Source organism: Callithrix jacchus, chromosome 6 (assembly GCF_049354715.1).
Source record: "Callithrix jacchus isolate 240 chromosome 6, calJac240_pri, whole genome shotgun sequence".
NCBI lineage: Eukaryota > Metazoa > Chordata > Mammalia > Primates > Cebidae > Callithrix > Callithrix jacchus.
In genome coordinates, this window is record NC_133507.1 from 87,528,460 (window position 1) to 87,537,416 (window position 8,957).

Consider the following 8,957-nt stretch of genomic DNA (forward strand, 5'->3'; position numbering starts at 1 on the left):
CTCAAGGCCTTAGAAATAGAAATTCCATTTGACCCAGCAATCCTATTACTGGATATATATCCAAAGGATTATAAATCTTTCTACTATAAGGACACATGCACACGAATGTTAATTGCAGCACTGTTTACAATAGCAAAGACCTGGAATCAACCCAAATGCCCATCGATGATAGACTGGATTGGGAAAATGTGGCACATATACACCATGGAATATTATGCAGCAATCAAAAATGATGAGTTCGTGTCATTTGTAGGGACGTGGATGAATCTGGAGAACATCATTCTCAGCAAACTGACACAAGAACAGAAAATGAAATACCACATATTCTCACTCATAGGCGGGTGATGAACAATGAGAACACATGGACACAGGGAGGGGAGTACTAAACACTGGGGTCTATTGGGGGGAAAAGGGGAGGGCCAGCGGGAGGTGGGGGAGCTGGGGAGGATTAGCCTGGGGAGAAATGCCAAATGTGGGTGAAGGGGAGAAAGGAAGCAAAACACACTGCCATGTGTATACCTATGTAACTGTCTTGCATGTTCTGCACATGTATCCCAAAACCTAAAAAGCAATAAAAAATTAAAAAAAAAAAAAAAAGAAAGAAAGAAAAGAAAATAGGCGTGGTGCGGTGGTTCACGCCTGTAATCACAGCACTTTGGGAGGCTGAGGTGGGCGGATCACTTGAGTTCAGGAGTTCGAGACCAGCCTGTCCAAAATGGTGAAAGCCCATCTGTCCTAAAAAAAATACAAAAATTAGCTGGGTGTGGTGTAATTACAAAAATTACAGGCACCTGTAATCTCAGCTACTCAGGAGGCTGAGGCAGGAGAATTGCTTGAACCCAGGAAGTGGAGGTTGTAGTGAGCTGGGATTGAACCACTGTACTCCAACCTGAGTGACAAAGCAAAGCAAGACTGCATCTCAAAAAAAAAAAAAAAAAAAAAAAAAAGAATGAAAGAAAAGAAAATAATAGTAAGAGAGACATTAAAAGAACTAAATTAGATAACAGTGCTCAGGACAGAGTAAGTTCTCACTAAACATTAGCTCATTCCATTCTTATTATCTAGAAATATGTCATTATTGGCTTCCAAGCATATATAATATCATAACCTTTTCCTCTAGGTATCTTATGAGGAGGAAATGGTAAGGATGATCTTTGTCAAAATGTGGAAAAGCAGTGTCCCACTTAGCTTGTCTTTCTTTGTTTCCCAAATCCACTGTCCCACCCCCAGTGTTTCTTGGATCATGGTGTTAATACTATGGGCATATTGAACCTGAACAAAATTATTTGTTTTGAGTAAAAATCATAATCATGGAAAAGGTAATTTTACTTAAAATGTTAGCATTTTGTTCATAAGAATACCAAAGAGATTCATCCCCCTGGTGCTGTTAATAATTTGAAATTTCTTCTTTGTCAACACCATATGTATTATCTTAGAACAAACAGGACTGTGTGACATTTCTTGAAACCACACTATACTCTGTTTAATCATCATGCCACATTTCCTTTTTGGAAAAGGATAAATGACCATGGATATTTAAACACATGTTTTTAAAATTTCACCCGAGGTTGTTTGTTTATATTTCCCCTAAGTTTATTTTTTTTTGAAATTGAACAAGAATAATATTACGGAAATAAAATTTCTTTGGACTAGTTAAATTTACATATAGTTTTGCTGATTTCATTTAATTAATTAATTTACTCTTTCAACAAATGTTTATTTGGTACCTACCATGTGGCTCCGAGCATTGGCAGGACAGCAGTGTAAGAGATAGTGCATTAGTGCCAACCCTTGTACGGTTGATTTTTAGTGGAAGAATAGAAAAACAATGTAGTTTCAGATTTAAGAGCTATGAGTAATGGGACAGCAGAGTAATGGGACACAGTCACTGGTGTGTGACTTTCTCAGAAAGATGAACATGACCCTTTAAGATAGCTCTTTAAGGTAGAACCTTTAAGGTAGACTCCACTGGAGCATGGAAGTGCTACCTTAGAGGGTCATATTCATCTTTCTGAGAAAGTGATAGATGAGCATTTTCACATTATGTGAAGACCTGAACCTGGAGGAACATGGCAACAAGTACAAAGCTCCTGGGGTGAAAATGGGCTTGGCTTATTCAACTAAAAGCACTAGGAGGGAAGAAGAGAGAAGGAGGGATAATGAACTGTGATGTGTGAAAAGCAGAGGCAGAAGGTAATCATTAAGAAATTTGGGAGCCAGAACGAAATTTAAATTGTTTCTAAGTTTAATGGGAAACCATTGGAGAGTTTTGAGTAGAAAGGTAATGTGATATAATTTTACCAAATAAAAATCACTCTGCTCTGTAATGAGTTTTAAGAGTTGAAAAGGGAGACCAATTAAGGCTAATGCAGTAGTTCAGGAGAGAAATGGTGGTGAATTAAATTTGGTGATGAGGGCAAAGGTAGAGAGAAGAGTGTGGATTTGTGAGAGATTTGGAGAAAAAGTGGATAGGACAGGCTAACAGATTACTTCTAGTAAGGACAGCAAAGGAGCTTTCTTCTAGCTTTGGAATATGGGCAAATATGTGAAATATGAAATAAAAATATGTGGGGAAGAAAAATTTTGAGGAAGGAAATTGAAATTCAGTTTAGTGTGCTGGGTGTGTAGGTTCACACCTGTTACCATAGCACTGGGAGGCTGAGGCAGAGGATTGCTTGAAGTCAGGAGTTTGAGGCCAGACTGGGCAACTTAGCAAGAGCTCATCTCTACAAACAAACAAACAGATGTGCTGGCATGCACCTGTGGTCCTAGCTACAGAGGAGGATGAGGCAGGAGACCAGGAGTTTGAGGTTGCAGTAAGCTAAGTGCATCCTACACTCCATCCTGGGCAACAAGTATGGAAAATGCAGGTAGAAATGTCAAGGTGGTCATTGGATATCTGAGTCTATGTTATAGGGAAATATTGGATCACAAGATATGTTTAATATTTTTCAATTCAGACTGTTCTTAATGCCTAGAACCTCTGGGGGGCAAAACTAAAACAGAACTAAAGCTCTAGAACTCAATTCAGTCTCTGTTCTTCTGTATCTCTTCCTCTTTTACCTTCACTAACACACACAGTGTTTGGCAATAAAGGGATGTATATCTGAGTGTTACGTAATGCCAGTAAAACATTCTTCTTGCACTCTCAATTTTCAGTGTTGTATTTTTTGGGCTTCTTTCTTTCTCAATTGGCAATGGTCTCCACTGATAAGCCATCCTTTATACTCCTAGACAAAGATAACAAGCTTCACCATTGCATGATTTTTACGTTGCTATCCGTCATGATTCCTAACTGCTTCAACCCATGGTTCTGTACAAAAGTGTATGATTTCAACATTGATGAATGGTTCTTTCAATATCTGACCATAAGTATTATTTGTCCTCCACATAAAATTTTCTATTTCTGCGATTTTTCTCATGCCATTTCCTTTGCCTAAAGTGTTTTGCTCCCTTTCCTCGAGCCAACCTTCAAAGCCCTAGCTCAAATAATTTTTCATGAGGCCTGTTACAATGTCTCGAGTAAAAGTAGTCTGTCTTCCTCTGATTACCAATAACAATTAAGATATGAACTTTGCTTATGATAATTCTACCAGGTACTATATTTATTTGAACACATGTATGGATAGGAAAGATCAAAAACACTTGTTGTGCCTAAAACTTGATTCTAAATGGGTCCCACCTGTAGCTTTCTGATAAAGGAAATTGCATTTTAAAGAGTGATGACCGTGTCTCTAACACTTGGCATTATCAATTGCCAGGTCATACTTTACTAGACCTCTGTTGGACACTTACCCACTAAAGACATTGTAGCCTCATCAAAGATCTGTGAATTATTTGCTGTAAAAGCTCTAACCAAACAGTGATGATGTTTAGCTGAGCATATAATCAAATTCTTTCAGGAATCTGAGCTGTGAGATGTGCTTATTCATTCAGTTAGATACAGGAGCAAGAAGTTAAAATAATCGTAGATAGAAGCTATGAAATGCTAGGGTCTAGAAGGAATACTGTCATGGGATGACTCATTTTTCAAAGTAAAACATAACCACTGATTGTTAAAGCATGAAAAGCATGAAGTGATTCCAGCAGCAAGTGAGAGTCACTTAGTTACACAATGGCAGGGGATTGAATAGCTATGTCTCCCGAAAAGGTGACAGGACAAGCCCATGTTGAGAGTCACTGAATCCTTCATGCAACATGTTGTGTGCAAGGCTTCAGGGAATCAATTTTTGTGGCTATTCCTAAAATTCCCTGAGATGCTTTTCTGTCTTATTATCAAATTAGTCTTACTGCAAACATGTTACTTATGGTAGCTGGACTGAGTTGCTATTCTACCTTATTGAACTGAACTCTACCAGGGGGCCTGAATCATGTCTAATTTATCTTTATAGCTACCTCATTTAGGCAGAGTACCCCTGCTGCCAAAGTGGCAGTTTGAGAGAATAAACAAAAATTGGTTGATGAATTATTTGACATAATGACATATTACTAGGTGCACACCCTCTCTCATTCTGACCATATGTGAAAGACCAGGCAAACATTTCTAATGAAATTCAAGTCAAGAGAGCTTGCCTTATATTTGCAACTTTCTTTGGGAGGTCAGCCCTTTGAGTTCATTGGAGGTGACTTTCACCTCTAAGTGGGGTTACTTAAATAAAGAGATTAGTTTGTTACCAACATATTTTGAATAAAATTCAACTTTCCTTATTATAAAAATGATAGTCATTAGCCTCTTTCTATCTGTATCTTATTTAATCCTTGTAGTAATTATGAGGCATCAGAATCCTTTTCCTCCATTTCGAGATGAAACACTGGCACAGACAGAATAGAAACACAAATGGACTAAAACGACAGCAGAGTGCACTGTACGGTACTTAACTGCGCCAGAGATGCTGAGTCCATTATGTTGGTCTTTGGCAGCCCCTGTGAGTGGAATGCACACAGCACAATTTCTGCTCGGAACCTTGAACCTCTCACTTTATTTATTTTTTTGCATTTTGCTTCCTGGTGTGTGTGTGTGTGTGTGTGTGTGTGTGTGTGTGTGTGTGTGTGTATTTCTTCAGCTCATTCCCTTTTTCTCTGGCTTCTTTTTTCAGTCCTACACTCAGTCTGCAAAGGACCACAAGGTATATATGAACTGATCTACCCTTTTGAATCTATCCTTCCCAGTCCAGCCTCAGCCAGGCAAAAGTTAGAGTGGCTAGTTCTTCCAGGCCTGTCACACCTGGGGTACCTTGAGATATTTGATGGGCATAGTATCTCCCAAATGAGTGCACCCTACCCCACTTCACCAGTGTGCACAACTTCACATAGTCTTAAATATAGTTTATAATTCCCAGGGTAGCATAGTGCACTCACTTTAAGGATGCAATTTATTCACTCATACTAATTGCTGCTTAATTCTGCATTCACCTCTTCAGCTAAGACAATTACTATTCAGAAGCCATAATGTTATGCCATTAAAAACTTCACCTTTTATGTATTTTACAAATTTTTCAAATTTTACATATTTAGTGTTAATTTTGTCAGAAGGGGGGACATACATATCATATGGTCTCAGGCAAGTCACCTAACTGCTCTGTTTGTCAATGCTATTTAAAGTTAAATTTTACTTTCTTCAGAGGATTGTGGTTAAGCTCAAATGACATTAGGTCCTTTATAAAAAGATAAAAGATTGTTTGTAATTTAAAAGAAATTATCAATACCTTCTGATAGACAGCACCAATGTGCCCTCAATTTAAGTTTGGAAATTGTGTTTTCACAATTTTTTTAGACAGCTACAACTTTAAAGTAAAAAAAAAAAAAAACTTGTATAATAATTCAAAACTGATTGGTTTTAAGGAAATCACAGAATTCATAATCTCCTAGTCATCCACTATCTAGGGCTAAATAATTAAATAAATAACTGTGAGTGCCAAACAGTTAATCTGTACACAGTTTCACATCCATGCCTGAAATGAGCAAATTGTACATAGGGGTTCAAAGTTTAGAACCAGACTTAAAAATATGTTGAAAAGTGTGTAGTTTTTCATTAATAAAGAAAAAGGAAAAAGAATATACCTACTGATCAAGATTCTTTAAGCATATCATTGAGAAATGGGTAACATTACTCTTTTACAAGTGTATATTTCATATTTAGGATATGAATTACTTGCTGAACACATTAATAAAATCAATACATTTGCTTCAATGTTACTGCTAAGTAACACCTTACCACCTCAAATTAAAAGCAGAACAGAAAAAAGAAAATCGAGTATATTTTTAAAAGTGTATCAACTATCTCTTCTTAGGGAAGTGACAGTTTCATAAAATGAAAGGGGAAGAAACTCTGTGCAAGAAATAGACATTTTCACTTCTCTAAATAAATATTTATTATGACATGTAGCAGAATAAGAAGACAATTAAAGTTACCAGGAAACAGCAGACTTAAAGTCTGTTTAAGGATATCTTTCCAGCATCTGGAGTTTGACCTAATCTTACTGTTTAAACTCAAGTAAGAACAGGACTAACTTTGATTTGTCAAATGTATCCATATTCAGTAGATGCACTGCAGTACACTCTGGACATCAGTTCTTTTCCATTACATTGGTAAAGATCTCTTCATTTAACCCATTTTTAAAGGTGGGGCCTTTAGGAAGGTCATACCATCTTTATTTATGAAAAGAATATGAGAAAAAAAAGAAAGAAGAAGAGAGTAACAGAAAAAAACCTTTAAAACACTATGACAAGGATTCCAGCTGAGAGAGTTCCATTTGGAATACACACAGAGTAAACATTAGGGTAGAGAGTTTTTATCAGCACCTTGAGCTTACCTAGGATTCCAGTGGGGTGCTCGGCTCCTGGAACCTCTCAAGGAACTCTCAAGAATTTCTTGCCAATGTTCAGGCCAGATCTTAGGGTGAGAGATTCAAAGAACTGCTCAGACTCCACCCAGTGGAGAATTTACAATTTACGTACTTTACTTCCCACTAACCAATCTGTAATCTCCAGCCACTGTCAGAAATTTAAGCAACATGTGCGCCTGCCCAACATTTTAAATGCCAGCACCTCCAGCGAGGGCTTTTTTCCAGAAGCAACTTTGCTCTTTAGACTCAGGTAAACATACACTTCCTTGTCCTTTAACTATTTAAATTTCTGGCACCTGAATTGGTGAGTTTGTCCTAGAACTGAATTCTAAATTTTGCCTTACTTTGTGCTCTGGATTTTTGAGACAGTACCCGTGGTCAAATGCACTGAGGATTTTTAGTCTGATGGCTAAACTTCTTAGTCAAATGCTTAAAATAGGCTCTCAATTCCAGAATACACCCCATTGCCTAATATATGAGTTTTAAAAAAACTAAGAAATAAATCTGGACAGTTAACAAGACAAGGAAGAAGAAGATTTGAAGTTTGAAGTGGAAACTAGCCAGGCAAACTCCATTAATGCAAATTATTCTTTTAAGAGTGTGAACTATTGTTCCACTTAGATTACTTCCTTAGGCTTATTCCGGAGCTTGGATCTTTCAATGACTATCCTTGTAGTTATTAAAAACTAAGAGCAAAGACTTTCGGTATTAGAACTAAGGGTGGAGACTGTGCCTGAATAATTGAATGACTTATACACACCTATGCTTTGTTTAGTAACCCACAACAAATCAAGTAAAGTGTTATTTAATCATTTCTAAGTGTTTGTTGTATAACCCTGAGAAATTCACTTAATCCTTGTGGCAGTTCAGTCTCCTGTTTATAAAATGAATTAACAACACCTTCTTCCCAAGATTATTGAGATGATGAAATCATGCATGTAGAAAACCACAGGTACCATGACACGAAGTCAAAAATGACATATTATCTTTTCTTAAATCTTTATTAACCAGACAAAAAGTGCTACTCTCCAGTTTCCAAGAGGGGAGATAAAGTCCATGAAACTACTTAATACAAGTAATTGACCAGTGATAAGAAAACGTATTTCATCAATTGTATCCTTACAGTAATCCTAGAGACTACCAATATATTAACTTGGAAGAGTAAAAATTTGAATCCATTCAGGGAATTTCAGAAGATATACTTTTTTTTTGGATCTATTCTGTGTATGCCTTATGCTGTAAAAACTGTGGAAGATTACCAGTCTCTAATATATGGGGAGTGAACCAGAGAGTGGGTCTGTGTCATTTTTGTGTCACTCTTTTAAAGACTGACTATAGATTTAGAGACAGAGATAGATATGGACCTACCAAGGTTTTGTTTCCACTTGATCTGCTTCTTCTAAAATCTCATAATAATATGATTAAGAACAATTTCATCAAAATATTATCTTAAAAACTATGTTTAACTTAGACATCTTTAAATAACTTGCTTGGGGGTCTAAGCTATACTTCTATTTCTTATGTTTTATAAATTTATTTCTCTTAAAATTTGTTACATTTGAGGAATAAAAATAAAATCTTAATCCTCTAACCAACTGAACAGACACCCTCTTGGCCAAGGGGACCCCAGAATAAACTTGAAAACTAAGTTTTTGACCATGACAGGATAGGAGGTGGAACACATACCTGCTCCATCACTAACTATGATTAGGCTTTCTGCCCTGTGGCTAAACAGAAACCAGTCATTTCAAAAGACTCCACCACTGACCTCAACCATCACCTGACATTATCCCTCCCTTTTGTGGTTTGGAACAAAAAGACATCACCGATCCTGGAGTGTTTCTGGCTATTCTATGGAGAATGTGCAGTAAAGGTTTTCATGTCTTCTGCTTCACATTGGGCTGAAAACAGCCCCCTCAGATTGTATTAAGGCTGTCATTTTATACACAGGAATCCCATGAAGAGGCATGAAACTCAATTGTGCATGCCCAACTTTCTCCTTTCATGAATATTCATGGTCCCCCTATAGCTTATTGAAGATGTATATTCAGCTACCCTGCTCAGCATAAATTCGTTTCCTTTTCCCCTCCCTCATAATGTCCGTTTCCCAGA

The 8,957-nt window shown here is 37.1% G+C and overlaps 1 protein-coding gene across 3 annotated transcripts in view; it reads right to left on the reverse strand.

The window, feature by feature from the left end:
• KYNU (kynureninase) overlaps window positions 1–6,979 on the reverse strand; it is a 170,131-nt gene extending 163,152 nt beyond the window's left edge. For all 3 annotated transcript variants that reach the window (XM_008998944.5, XM_002749467.7, XM_008998943.4), the window contains exon 1: window positions 6,813–6,979. The gene's annotated coding sequence lies outside the window, so the exon portion shown is untranslated. The remainder of the gene's footprint in view (window positions 1–6,812) is intronic.
• Between the last annotated feature and the right edge of the window lie 1,978 nt (window positions 6,980–8,957).